The 14,545-nt window shown below is 43.1% G+C and overlaps 1 protein-coding gene across 2 annotated transcripts in view; it reads left to right on the top strand.

The window, feature by feature from the left end:
• Nucleotides 1-1,202: 1,202 nt before the first annotated feature.
• ech1 (enoyl CoA hydratase 1, peroxisomal) overlaps nucleotides 1,203-14,545 on the top strand; it is a 48,192-nt gene continuing 34,849 nt past the window's right edge. The window contains exon 1 of one of the 2 annotated variants that reach the window (XM_069908659.1): nucleotides 1,203-1,233. The gene's annotated coding sequence lies outside the window, so the exon portion shown is untranslated. Of the gene's footprint in view, nucleotides 1,234-4,526; nucleotides 4,617-14,545 lie in introns of those variants that run through there. The other variant, XM_069908660.1, reaches the window with a different exon arrangement.

The following is a 14,545-nucleotide window of genomic DNA, read 5'->3' as shown; positions in this document are numbered from 1 at the left end:
CTAGAATAGCGAGTCGTGTGGTCCGGAAAACACACTTGTCCAAATTGTAAGTCAGGTTTAGCTGACGGGCAGTTTGAAGAAATTTGTCTAGGTTGGCGTCATGGTCCTGCATGTCGTGGCCACAGATGGTGATATTGTCCAGATACGGGAAGGTAGCGGTTAGCCCGTTCTGGTCCACCATCCTGTCCATTTCCCGCTGGAAGACCGCGACACCATTTGTGACCCCGAATGGTACCCTGAGAAATTGATATAGCCGCCCATTCGCTTCAAAGGCCGTGAATGGTCGGTCCTCGCAGCGGATCGGGAGCTGGTGGTAGGCCGAACGTAGGTCAATAGTGGAGAAAATGCGGTACTGGGCGATCTGGTTCACCACATCCGTGATGCGTGGCAGGGGGTACGCATCCAGGAGTGTGAAGCGGTTAATGGTCTGGCTATAGTCGACCACCATCCGTAGTTTTTCCCCATTCTTGACAACCACCACCTGGGCTCTCCAGGGGCTTGAACTGGGTTCGATGATGCCCTCATCCAGCAATCTACGCACCTCACTCCTAATGAATTGCCTGTTTTCGTAACTATATTGCCGACTTTTGGTGGCCACAGGCTTCCAGCCAGGGGTGAGGTTTGCGAAGAGTGCTGGCGGGGCAATCCGGAGTGTGGAAAGGCCGCAGGATTGGCCCCGGGGCACGGGGGCGGGTTGCTCGGGTGCTTCGGGAGTGGGGCGATGGCAGACTGAGAGGGGGGCGTGGGGTCCCCCAAAGTGTAGGGACACCGTTTGGAACTGACACTGGAAGTCTAATCCCAGCAACACTGGGGCGCACAATTGGGGAAGGACGAATAATTTAAAGTGGGTGACCGTCACGCCCTGTACTTCCAGCGTGGCGATGCAATACCCCTTTATCCCAGTCGAGTGCGACCTCGTCGCTAATGAGATCCTCTGGGTAGTGGGGATAATGTCAAGTCCCCAATGGAGGGCCAGATCTGGCTGGATAAAACTGTCAGTTGACCCAGAGTCAAATAAGCAATTGGTGTAGTGTCCATGCACTTTAATCAGTTCCATTGCTCTGGTGAGGGGATGAGAGCATTGCTGGTTTAATGTTATTGAAGCAGTTGACAGGCGAGTTTTGCGCGATGACGTCACGCAACGGGATGACGTCACGCAACGGGATGACGTCACGCAACGCTCGAGGAGAAGGTTGGAGAACCTCCCGGAAGTGCTGTTGTGGCAGGTGAATGGTAAGTAGTGGGGTTAGTAGTTGCTCGTGATCGGTGGTCGGGCCCTGGCGGTCGTCAGCGATGGACGCTAGGGTGAGCACCTGGTTGGCCGCGGGGGTGGCTGCGGCGGCGGTAGCGTCGGCCCCGGGGGTGTCTGTGGCGGCAGCAGCAGCGGCGGTAGCGTCGGCCCCGGGGGTGTCCGTGGCGGCGGCAGCAGCGGCTGTAGCGTCGGCCCCGGGGGTGGCTGTGGCGGCGGCAGCAGCGGCGGTAGCGTCGGCCCCGGGGGTGTCCGTGGCGGCGGCAGCAGCGGCGATAGCGTCGGCCCCGGGGGTGTCCGTGGCGGCGGCAGCAGCGGCGATAGCGTCGGCCCCGGGGGTGTCCGTGGCGGCGGCAGCAGCGGCGGTAGCGTCGGCCCCGGAGGTGTCCGTGGCGGCGGCAGCAGCGGCGATAGCGTCGGCCCCGGGGGTGTCCGTGGCGGCGGCAGCAGCGGCTGTAGCGTCGGCCCCGGGGGTGTCCGTGGCGGCGGCAGCAGCGGCGGTAGCGTCGGCCCCGGAGGTGTCCGTGGCGGCGGCAGCAGCGGCGATAGCGTCGGCCCCGGGGGTGGCTGTGGCGGCGGCAGCAGCGGCGGTAGCGTCGGCCCCGGGGGTGGCTGTGGCGGCGGCAGCAGCGGCGGTAGTGTCAAGTGTTCCGCACGGGGGCGAGAGGCAGGCCATCACCATGGTTGCGACGGTGGGTTGCCCCTTCCGGGTTCGGCGTCTCCGTGACGTCAGGCGTTGCCGTGCAGGGGAGCCCTCGCTCTCATTGGACGAGAGCTCTGGGGAAGAAGAGTTTGAATGGGATAGTGGCGGTTGGGCTTCACACCAGGCACTGTGTTTGCTGGCGGCCATTTTAGACCTACAGACTGCAGCAAAGTGGCCGTTTTTAAGGCACTTCTGACACCTGGCTTTTCTTGCTGGGCACTGGGACCTGCTGTGCTTGTTCCTCCCGCAGAAATAACATTTCGGGTTCGCAGGGGGCAGGGTAGCAGCAGCCGACAGGCCGTCAGGGGTAGGGTAGAAGGGCACTTTACTCACATCAGAACGAGGGGTCCAGTCCCTAGAGAGCTCGGTGGACTTTAAGGCTGCATCCTCCATTGTGATTGGAATCCGGGCCACGTCCTCTAGTTTTTCTACCCCTTGTTCAAGCAAACGCAGCCTCACTTCGTTCGATCGGAGCCCGGCCACATAGGCATCCCGGACGAGGTCGCTAGTGATCTCGGCAGCAGTTTTGTCCACACAGTTACAGTCCTTGCCCAATGCCTTTAATACTTGTAAATATGCCCTGCTGGAGTCGCCGGGCTGTTGCTTCCTCGACGCAAGCACGAGCCGGGCATGAACTCTGTTCACCGGTTGATCATACAGTCCTTTCAGTACCTTTATGGCTGCGGTGTAAGTGGTCTCATCCTGGATGTTCTCGTAGACTCTCAAGGACACCATAGACAGCAATGCTGTTAGACGCTGGTTATCCTCCTCTACCTGAATGAATCTCAGGAAGTTTTCAAAGTTCAGCAGCCAGAACTTAAAGGCTTTGAAGGCTGTAGCTGACTGTGGGTCGATATCAAGTTTTTCTGGCCGAGTTAAACGCTCCATCCCTTTCAAAAAAAATTCCTTTTGCTAATAAAATTGTAGAGCTCGTCGAAAGAACCAAAGACTTGTTGATCCAAACCAAGGCTTTTATTAGCAAAAGACCGGAGCTCTTCACAGGTGGCCGACCAGTCCGGAATGATCCGACCTGGCTAGGGACACAACCCTTTAAGGCCCAAACAATAGGTGTGGCTAAGCTCTCAGCCAATCGCTGTAAGCACAGACTAGATACAGTAACTATATACACTATGTACATTGGTGATAGATCTGTACTATCACAATTGGTGAGGCCAAATTTGGAGTACTGTGTACAGTTTTGGTCACCAAATTATAGGAAAGATATAAACAAAATAGAGAGAGTGCAGAGAAGGTTCACGAGAATGTTGACAGGATTTCAGGGTCTGAGTTACAGGGAAAGGTTGTGCAGACTGGGGCTTTTTTCTCTGGAGCGTAGAAGATTGAGAGGGGACTTGATAGAGGTGTTTAAGATTTTAAAAGGGACAGACAGAGTAAATGTGGATAGGCTTTTTCAATTAAGAAAGGGGGAGATTCAAACTAGAGGACATGGTTTAAGATTGAAGGGGGAAAATTATAAGGGGAACATGAGGGGAAATTTCTTTACGCAAAGGGTGGTGGGGATGTGGAATGAGCTTCCGGCAGATGTGGTTACATTTAAGGAAAGACTGGATCGTTACATGGATAGGAGGGGACTGGAGGGGTATGGACCGGGTGCTGGTCAGTGGGACTAGGAGGGTGGGGATTTGTTACGGCATGGACTAGTAGGGCCGAACTGGCCTGTTCTGTGCTGTAAGTGGTTATATGGTTATATATGGTTATAATGTTTCCCTTGGATAAAAAGGCATTGCTTCTCAGACTGGAGACCTGTGACTCGAGATATGCCTCCGGGATTAGTGTTGGAACAATAATATGGTGAATTGGATTAGAAAATTTGAAGGTGCCACCAAGATCAGGAGTTGTGGACAGTCAGGAAAGCTTGCAGAGGGATCTGGACCAGCTGGAGAAAGGGCAGATGGAATTTAATGCAGACAAGTGTGAGGTGTCATGTTTTGAAGGGCAAACCAAGAAAAGACACTGAACAGTTGGGCACTGAGGAGTGAGGTTGAGCAGAGGGACCTGAGAAACCGGTCATTCCATGAAAGTGTTGTCACAGGTGGATTGGGTTGTATAGAGAGTTTTTGTTATGTTGGCCTTCATAAATCAAAGTAATGAATTTTGAAATTTGAATGTTATGGTTAAGCTTTACAAGAAATTGGTGAGGCCAAATTTTTTGGGTGGAGGGGGTAGAGAAGAGAGGGAAAAGTTGTTCAGATAGTTGGAGTGTGGAATGAGCTGCAAGGTTGTGTGGTGAATGAGGGGTCACTTAAGAATTTGGACAGATCTATGAATGAGAAGGGGGCAGAGGGGCTATGAATGAGAAGGGGGCAGAGGGGCTATGGACTGGGTGCAGGTCAGTGGAGCTGGGCAGAGCAATAGTTCTGCACAAATTGGAAGTGCTGAAGAACATGTTTCTGTGCTGTCATGTTCTCTGGTGGCTGGAGGTTAATTGGGGGGATTTGGGCAACACTGGTTTGTGGGGGTGAAGGGCCTGTTATTGTCCTGCAGGTGTTAGATTTAAAACCACAGATGAACTTAAGATTTTTAAATGTTGCATTGATAGGACTGTAAACCACAAAACTCCCCACCTAATTCTGATTGGAGACCCTGGTTTGGTTCCTACAGACAGTATTCAGCTAGATACACAACCAGTATTACTTTTTCAGGGTGAGTATCTGTACTATATAAAGTTCACTGCTCGACCTGCTAAGCTTCTCCAGCAGGTTTTATTAAGAACAGATTTTCTTTCGATAATATTGTTGATGTTGATTAATGCGTCAAGACATTGTTTGAATCAATGATAGTGGCATTCGATGTGGAAAAGTGTTTAAGTTGAATGGTACTTTTATTTTAAGTAATTGAAAGATTTAAGTTTGGAACTTTTTTAACTGGTTGGGTTAAAGCTTTGTGTTTGTGTAAGTGTATGTGTAAGTGTATATAGAGAGAGAGATAAATATATAAAAATATAAATCTTTCAGCTGGGGGGTGACAAATGGACAAATATCATACGTTTAATTTAACATACTTCACTAGGCAAGGTTGTCCTTTGTCACCAGCCTTGTTTGCATTGGTGACAAAATGATAAAATTAGTGGAATTAAAATAAATGAAGAGGAATATAAGATTAATTTGTTTGCAGAAAATGTATTAATTTATTTAACAAATCCTGAACAATCATTACATCAGCAAAACTTTGGTACAATATGGAGAAATGGCTAGTTATAAGGTTAATTGGGATAAGAGTGAATGACAAAGAAAGATTATATGGTGAGCAAAAATGGTATGCAAACAGATTACACAGCTGAGATGGACTAAGAAAATTAAATATTTAGGGATAATGGTTGATGTGGATTATCAACATTTGTATAATTTTAATTATATTCCTTTACTAACAAAAATTAAAACTGATTTAATTAAATGGAAAGATCTTCCTTTTACATGAATGGGACATGTAAATTGTGTTAAAATGAATATTTTTCCACATATTCAATATCTTTTTCAATCAATTCCATATTCACTTCCAAAGATGTTTAAAAAAAGTTAAATGTGGCAACAAGAATATTTTTATGGAATGGTAAATTGGCTAGAGTATTGTTGCAAAATTTGACATGGAAATATGTATTAGGGGATTACAATTGCCTCATTTGCAGAATTATTATAAAGCAGTTAAAATGTATTAATAAGATGTTTGTTGGTCAACCTCCTAGCTGGGCTAAAGTGGAATTAGCACAGATTTCTGATTCCATTATACACCAATTTATATTTAGATGGACTCATCTTTTGCAATATTATAATGTACCAGTAATTATGACATTGATGTGATATTTGGTATAGAAGAAATCTGACAATGGGAACTGGAGATAAGGTTTCATTACTAATTGCACTGTCAGAATAAATTAATATCCTTTTCAATGAATAATCAATATTTAAAGATCTGGCAGCTGAAATTATTAGTGTAAGGCGGATTTATTTGAGGATGGGATTTCTTTTGATAGACTTTGGGAAAAATTTGAGGTACCATTGAATTTTTTTGTTTGCATATTACCAAGTACATGCTCTAGCAGTGAAAAATTTTGGGTGGGAATTGAAGATACCCAAGTTAACTAAATTTGAAAAATGTAAATGGGGAAAATAAAGGGATTTATTTCAAATATATATTCTTTGTTGTAAGAGAAAATGGCTAAACTGGCTTTAGATTAAATTGAAGATTTCTCTTTAGAATTAACCCAAGAAGAATGGACTACTATGTGTGAAGATAGTGTGACTAAATTGATTAATATACAATATAATTTGGTGAATTATAATTTTCTACATCGGTTGTATTTAATGCTGGAAAAGTTCGATACAGATTGAATAATTCAGATTTGTTTTCATTGTTGGATTCAAATTGTTTTTTTTTTGTCTGTCTGATAAAGTTGAGCCTTTTTGGATAAAAATTAGTTTCTGGAGGATTTATTTGAGACTACTTTAATGTTAGATCCACTGTTTTTATTTTAAATGGGGTATATTACAACTTTTAACAATGGGATTAAGAATGGATAAATCTCAAATTGAGTTGATTTGATTAGTATTAGCAGTGGCCAGGAAATGCATTGCGATGACGTGGAAACATGATGTGGATTTAAATGTGAATCAATGGCATAATGAATTGTAAGTTTGTGTTGGTTTGGAAAAAAGAACATACTATTTCCATAATAGTTATTCTTTTTATGTGAAGATGTGGTCTCCATATTTGAGACATATGGGTTTGGAAGTACAATGGTTATTCTTTTCTTATAAAATGTAAAGGGTTGGCATATTCTTCAGCAATTAATGTTTTTTCTCTTCTTCAGTAGAGAGAGATTTTGGGAGATTATGGGGGTGGGGGGGTAGTGGTGGAATATAGTTTTTTTTCTTTTTGGGGTTGAATTGTTTTGTTTGTATTTTATATATTCATAAAGATTTTTAAAGATACACAACCAGTGTTTCAGGCTTGAGCCTTTTATCAGGTCAAGTATCTGTACTATATAAAGTTCACTGCTTGACCTGCTGAGCTTCTTCAACATTTGCGTCGTGACAGAAATTGGTTGAGTCACTACATTTGAACACTGAAGAATTGGCATCAGGACATTTCACCCCTGAACTCTGCATCCACATAGACAGGAACTTCAAACGTACAGAACAGTAACAGGTCATAACAAGCCCTGACCATCTGAAAATACTAGTTTGTTCAGAAACATTTCGTCAAGATTTGAAATTTTCACCAGAAACAGGTAATGGGGATATAAACTTATTCAGTAATGTACAAATGACTGCAAAAGAAAGCTGAGAAATTAGGAATTCATAAATTGAGGCAAAGATGGGATGTAGATTTGAACATAGAAAATGGACTCATAAAATTATAAATGAGATACAGGCTGGTTCAATACAATTTTATTCACCAGACACCTCAAAATATAAATAAATGGAATCAGATTTGTTTTAAATGTTAACAAGTCATTTGTACTTTTCTGCATTTGACTTGACAATGTCCTAAAGTTCGGCCTCTTGGTTGAAAATTAAGTATTTTTTAAAAATTCCCACTGGATTCATTAGAAGATGTTAAATGAATTAAAATAAATTAAAACTGAATATTTATCAGGTTTAAATTGCTGTAAATTGTACAGCTAGAAAGTACATGGCCATAGCTTGCAAACTGGACATGGAGAGGTGGAGGGCTGAGGTTCAGAGCTTTACACCACTCAAAAATAATGTAATATTTTTGAAAATATAGATCCCATATTTCCTAAAGGTGGGTTTAAGTGAATTTTTTAAATATTCACATTATTATGGTTCAAAAAAAACCTGTTAAAGGTCTCTGGTCCCTAGTATGGGATGTGGAGAGGGTGGGTCTGGGTAGATGTAATAGCGGAGCATAAGGATGTAATAGCAGAGCATATGACTAGCAGAGAAGGGATCGGACAGAGTCAACATGGATTTACAAAAGGTAAATTGTGCTTGACAAATCTATTGGAATTCTTTGAGATGGTGACAAGTAAAATAGATGGGGGAGAGCCAGTGGATGTGGTGTACCTGGATTTCCAAAAGGCCTTCGATAAGGTTCCACATAAATGACCTGCATGCAAAATCAAGGTTCATGGGATTGGGAACAAGGTATTGATGTGGATTGAGAACTGGCTGGCAGATAGAAGACAGAGAGTTGGGATAAACAGCTCATTTTCTGAGTGGCAGGCGGTAACCAGTGGGGTGCCACAGGGATCTGTACTGGGACCCCAGCTGTTCACAATTTACATTAATAATCTAGATGAGGGGATTGGATGTAATATCTCCAAATTTGCAGACGGTTTTGGGGGGGTTGTGTGCACTGAAGAGGGGTCAGGAAGCTCCAGTGTGATTTGGATAAATTGGGGAACTGGGCAGATACATGGCAAATGCACTACAATGTGGATAAATGTGAGGTTATCCACTTTGGTAATACAAATCGGAGGGCAGATTACTATTTGAATGGCAATAGATTGGGAGATGGGGAAGTGTAGAAAGACCTAGGGGTTCTTGTGCACCAGTCACTGAAGGCGAGCATGTAGGTACAGCAGGCGGTTAAAAAGGCAAATGGTTTGTTGGCCTTCATATCAAGAGGATTTGAGTATAGGAATAAGGATACCTTATTGCAGTTGTACAGGGCCTTGGTGAGACCCCACCTGGAGTATTGTGTGCAGTTTTGGTCGCCTTATCGAAGGAAGGATGTTCTTGCAATGGAGGGAGTGCAGAGGCGATTCACCAGGCTGATACCTGGAATGGCAGGAATGACTTATGAGGAAAGATTGCGCAAATTGGGATTGGACTCGCTGGAGTTTAGAAGATTGAGAGGTGATCTCATAGAGACATATAAAATTCTGGACAGAATGGATGGGGAAGGGATGTTTCCGATGGTGGGGGAGTCCAGAACCCGGGGCCATGGTTAAAGGATAATAGGCAAACCATTTAGGACCGAGATGAGGAGGAATTTCTTGACCCAGAGGGTGGTGAATCTGTGGAATTCATTGCCACAGAGGGCAGTGGAGGCAGGTTCATTAAATATATTTAATAGAGAATTAGATCTATTTCTTCAGTATAAGGGTATTAAAGGTTACGGAGAGAAGGCGGGGACTGGGTACTGAACTTTAAGATCAGCCATGATCTCGTTGAATGGCGGAGCAGGCTCGAAGGGCCAAATGACCTACTCCTGCTCCTATCTTCTATGTTTCTAAGAATCAACCACATGTATTGGGATTTGAATTATATACTTGTAAACTTAATTTTATTGTGGCTTTAATTCTTAAAAATATATTTTTTAAAAATCCCTGACCCACACAAATGCCCCTGTTCACCTTCCCATTTTGTTAAAGGTGAGGGGGTGGGGGGGGGGGAAATTCCTGACACAGGGACAGATTTGAACCTGGGTCACTGTCACATGCCAAGATCAAAATTCAACTGATTGTCCTGTAATAAAGTTCAATATTATACATACTTCATTCAGTCATAAGGCAAGATGGTTACATTAGCAGAAATTAAATTAAATGCTTGCAGATGAGAGCAAAAGGGAATTCCCTGCTGCCCCCAACCCAACCCTTACCCACAAACAACCCCCCCAAATCCGGGAACAAACCATCAACAGCGCCCACTTCAGAGCCAAACCTCAGGCACAAACATCCCAAAACCATCATCCCAAGACAAGAGCTAAAGTTGCAGGCACCGTAAACCACACACATTAAAGCAACACATTTCTCTGGCTCAATACCCACGAACCACATGGAACACCAGTTTGCAAACGACCCACAAACACCGGATTCCTTTCACCCCAACAACTCAAAGAACCACCCCAGAAAAAGCAGCCACAGTAAAACCAGGCTTCCTACCTTCCTCTGATGGCAGCATCACCTCATCTCTGCCTGAAACCTGCAAGTGACGAGAGTGGGGAAACTCAAATGTTTTTAAACCCTGAGCTGGAATCTGGAGGACAATTCACATGTGAAATTCCACAGCAAATTGTTGCTGGGCATTCAAACAAGGGCCAGCTGGGACCTTCAAGAGAGCAGCAATTAAAGGAATAGCATCTTTTTAGTTCGGAGACAGGATTAAAACTGTTTTCTCACCTGTGGCATTGAGATGTTTGAGGAGATGATGCTTCCAGATAGGGGAGTGAAGGAGCCTTGGTTTATGAGATTTGTTTGTTTTTGGACCTTCCTTTCAGTTTTGGTTTGAAAGCCTTTTGTGGTCTATGACAGCTGAAAACTTTAACAATGCAAACTAGGGTTTTCTTTGATCCTGATGGTTGGACAGCAATTCAAACTTCTCAAATGCAGAATTGGGTTTAATTTGAGCTATTTGCTCTCCCAGTGCCCTGGAGCATTGGTTTAGGAATATTTAATGCCACAGGAGGTGCAGTGGTCCTGTCACATAAATGACTCTGGTTCAAATCTGGCCCCATCTGTATGTTCACCCACCCTTTGGTGGGGGTTGCAGGTTCACGGGGTTGTGGGGGGGATTGCAGGTGAAGGGGAGTGTGTGTTGCAGGGATGTGTAGCTGAGGACTTCCCATCCAATCTCAGACCAGAGAATTCCTTCGTCACTCCTCAAATGATGATCAGTCTTCCGACTCTGTTTTCTGGGCCTGTGATGACAAGCGGTCCTAACAGCCCAATGGCAAACGAAGCAGAGAGGATGTTTCCTGTAATAGAGGTAGTAAAAGTTCCATTAGAGAGGAATATGTTGCCTTTAACTGATAACATGCGGTGGGGTCTCGGTACATTTGTTTATCAATCTCTCTATCAATATAAAAACAAAATCAAGGCTGGGTCTGTCTTTCTCTCTGGGTGGGGGATCTGTGGGGGTGGGTCGGGGAGGTGTCCCTTAATATTTGCTTATGTCATCTAATCCATCCTGTGAGAAACAGAAGTACCTTCACAGAAATTGCTCGAGACAAAAATTGAGAACAAAGAACATTTATTATACATCAATGCAAAGTTGGGTGCTTCCCCTTACCCTGGGAATACACACATACACTGGGGCTCACCCAACTTTTATACAGTTGATCTCAGTACAGAAGTACCCTCCCCCTTACATTCTTCTGCCTCCTGGATAGGTTTGGCATTAGGCAATCCTGCCTGCCTATGTGCTGTTTCTGTGAACTTGGAGGACCAGGGGGTCTCCTGTCGGTGTCTCATCATGTTATTTTCCTCATTGTCCTTATTCACAACCCTGTCTTTGTTCTAATTTACACCTTCCCAACTCTTGCTAATACTGTCTAGGGCTTACTAATTACATATGCAAAACCTGCTAATTCTATCTAGGGCTAGAAGACCCTTATCTTACTCAGACTGACTGCTTCCTACATTCTAATATCCATTTCTTATCCTGTTCATACTGGCTTTATTCATTTACCCATCTATCTATATTAGTTTCCCCATCTTCATATTTTTATATCAGTTTTACTCATCTCTCACACTATAATTTGGTGACCAGAACTACACACAGTACTTGAAATTTGCCTTGTACAGTCTCAACATCATTTCCCAACTCTTGTAATCTATGCATTAGTTGATAAAGGCCAGCTATTTGAACAGATTCTTTTTGATGTTTAATTTCAATTCTGAAAAACTTCCAAGTAAATATTTGTTATTTGGTTTAACAAAGGAATTAAGACAATAAAACATTGGGTCTCAACCTTTTTCACTCACATCCCACTTTAAGTAATCCTTCTGTCATTTGTGCTCTGTAATTAGTAAGGGATTGCTTCAAATGGTCTGTGGTGGAAAGAAAGTTTTAATTGTGCCTCATTGACTCGTGATATGCACAGTTTCATATCTCCAAAGGAAATGGGCCAACAACTATTTTTCTCAAGCAAAATATTTTGGTAACTATTAGATCTAGAGCAGTGATTCTCAACCTTCCCAGTCACAGACCTCCTTCAGAATCCTTTACTAATCACCAAGCACCGATGATGAAGGGATTACTTAGTGGGATGTGAGTGGGAAGGAAAAGGTTGAGAACCACTGCTTTAAGGTCTATGTATATATAATATTGTGGTGAGTGGAAAGAAAAAGGTTGAGAACCACTGCTTTAAAGTTTATGTATATATAATATTGTGGTGAGTGGGAAGAAAAAGGTTGAGAACCACTGGTTTAAGGTCTATGTATATATAATATTGTGGTGAGTGGGAAGGAAAAGGTTGAGAACCACTGCTTTAAGGTCTATGTATATATAATATTGTGGTGAGTGGGAAGAAAAAGGTTGAGAACCACTGCTTTAAGGTCTATGTATATATAATATTGTGGTGAGTGGGAAGGAAAAGGTTGAGAACCACTGCATAAAAGGTTCAACTTTAATGATATTTGAGCAATTGGTATGTAGATATGGGATACAAAAAACAATATTCTCTTATTTGCATTAAAGGCATAGTTAAGAGAAAATTTGGGTCCAGATTTGATGTTATCTAAACAAAGTTATTTGGAACAATTAATCAGACATAAATATTTTAAAAGTTTATTTCTATTATGTAGACAATTTTTCAAAAAGGAATATATAAAGGAGTTCACAAGTCGAGACAAAGATGAGGGAAAGATTTAAAAATAAATTAGCATGGCCCTGAAGTTATCCCCTATCAGGCGAGACTTCTATATCTGAATCGAAGAGGAAACTTTGTTAGAACTTTGTCAGGACACAATTAACGTCAGGTATAGAATGGAACTAGATCTTACTCCACAGAAATTGAATGGATTCTAATTTATCAGATAAATGATTTAGATGGAATAAAGAAATAGTTTCTTTACATTCTATGTGGGAATGTTCAAAATTAAGTAACAAAAGTTAAGTAACACTCAAGATCCAATTCTTCATTTATCTTGGCCACAAAGTGAGGACCATGTCCTGAACTCAATGCCTCAGGTGAGACCACAGCAGGGAATTATTCTTCACTAAATTTTAAACCAAAGCAGAAAAACTGTATCTTAAAGTCAAATCAGTATTTTTTTTAATAGGAAAAATGTGGGTATAATCAAGCAACCAAGTTAGCAAAACTTTTCTGCTGTTTGCATATTTCAATGGCTTCAGAAATCTTGTGATCTTGTTCATTTTCAATTTGATTGCTGGTTTACTTAAGATTGAGGAGAGTCCTCAGCTCAAAGGAAATTGTAGTGTTTAGGTCTTGTGACGCATATCCAGCATTGTTCTACTTCAAAGCATATTCTCACTGGGCTGCAGGAGGGACACCTGCTTGTCTCCAATGGGTTCCTCCAGATGTCTCTGCATCTCCTGCCCCTGTGAGTGTGGGCTGAGTGCTTTGGTTAGTGGCTGTACATAAGTGATCATTAACACAAGTAACATCATCTCAGTCCTGTTCTGCCTTGTGAGTTTATAAGCATTTCAAATAACAGCAAAACATTGATCTAATTCAACCCAGTTTCTGCTGAAAACTCATTCTTTAAGGGCCCAGGCAAATCAATCTTAAGACAATACTTAGTTATGTACTTTCAGTAATTCTATAAAATCACTCTGTACCAGTGGTTCTCAACCTTTTTCTTTCCACTCGCATCCCACTTTAAGTAATCCCTATGCCATCAGTGCTCTGTGCTGAGTCCTATATAACAATTACAGCACAGAAATAGGCCAACTTGGCCCTTCTAGTCCACGACGAACACTTTGTCCCACCTAACCCCATTGACCTAGACTTGACCCATGACCCTTGACCCTCCATTCCTTTCCTATCCATATACAATCCAACTTCTCCTTAAGTGCTAATATTGAGCCTGTCTCAACCACTTCATCTGGAAGCTTGTTCCACACACCCACCACTGAGTGAAAGTCCCCCCCCCTCACATTTCCTCTAAACTTTTGCCCCTTTCTCTCAGCTAGTGTCCTCTTGTATTTATCTCCCCACGTCAATTCTATCTATACCCCAATAATTCTAAATACCTCAACTGAATCCAACTTCAATCTTTTATGCTCCATGGAATAAAAACCTTGCTTAACATTTCCCTATAACTTTGATCAGTGGTTTTCAAACTGCTGCCAAACTCAAATTCCACCTGAAGCAATCCCTACACCAAGTGCTCTTTGATTTAATAAGGGATTGATTCAGGTGGTATGAAAGGAACCGCCTAAATCCTATAGGTTGGAGCACCAGAATAGCGTGTATAGTTGAAGAAAAGTGTTTAAAGTTCAAAATACAGCCCCTTTTCCACTTGTGCCCTGTCCTGGGAATTTACTGGGACAGGGTCCGGTGGAAAAGGGACACTGTCCAAACGCCAGCGTCAAATTATGTCATTTCACGCCACCTCTACCCCTACTCTTATCCTTGGTGTTTGCTGATGTTGGCCTGCTGGTAAAACCAGTGGAACAGAGACAGCAGAAAATCACCTGTTTCCTGTTGAAGGCAGAACACTTCGATCCCTGGGGATGAGTTGTGTTCAATGGAAAAGCAATCTTGTGTCCCAGTTAAGGGTGGCCTAGTGGAAGTGGCACAAGGGGCTTCTTGACCTGGCCAATGAACTGGGATTCTGTGGAAAAGGGGCTTCAGACTGCTTTGTAAAATCTGCATGCAGTGCTTCAACCGAAATACAGCAGCACTAACATGAGGCTGCT

This window comes from Narcine bancroftii, chromosome 13 (genome assembly GCF_036971445.1).
Source record: "Narcine bancroftii isolate sNarBan1 chromosome 13, sNarBan1.hap1, whole genome shotgun sequence".
NCBI lineage: Eukaryota > Metazoa > Chordata > Chondrichthyes > Torpediniformes > Narcinidae > Narcine > Narcine bancroftii.
Note: the sequence above shows the minus strand (reverse complement) of the source record. Positions and strands in the feature narration are given on the sequence as shown.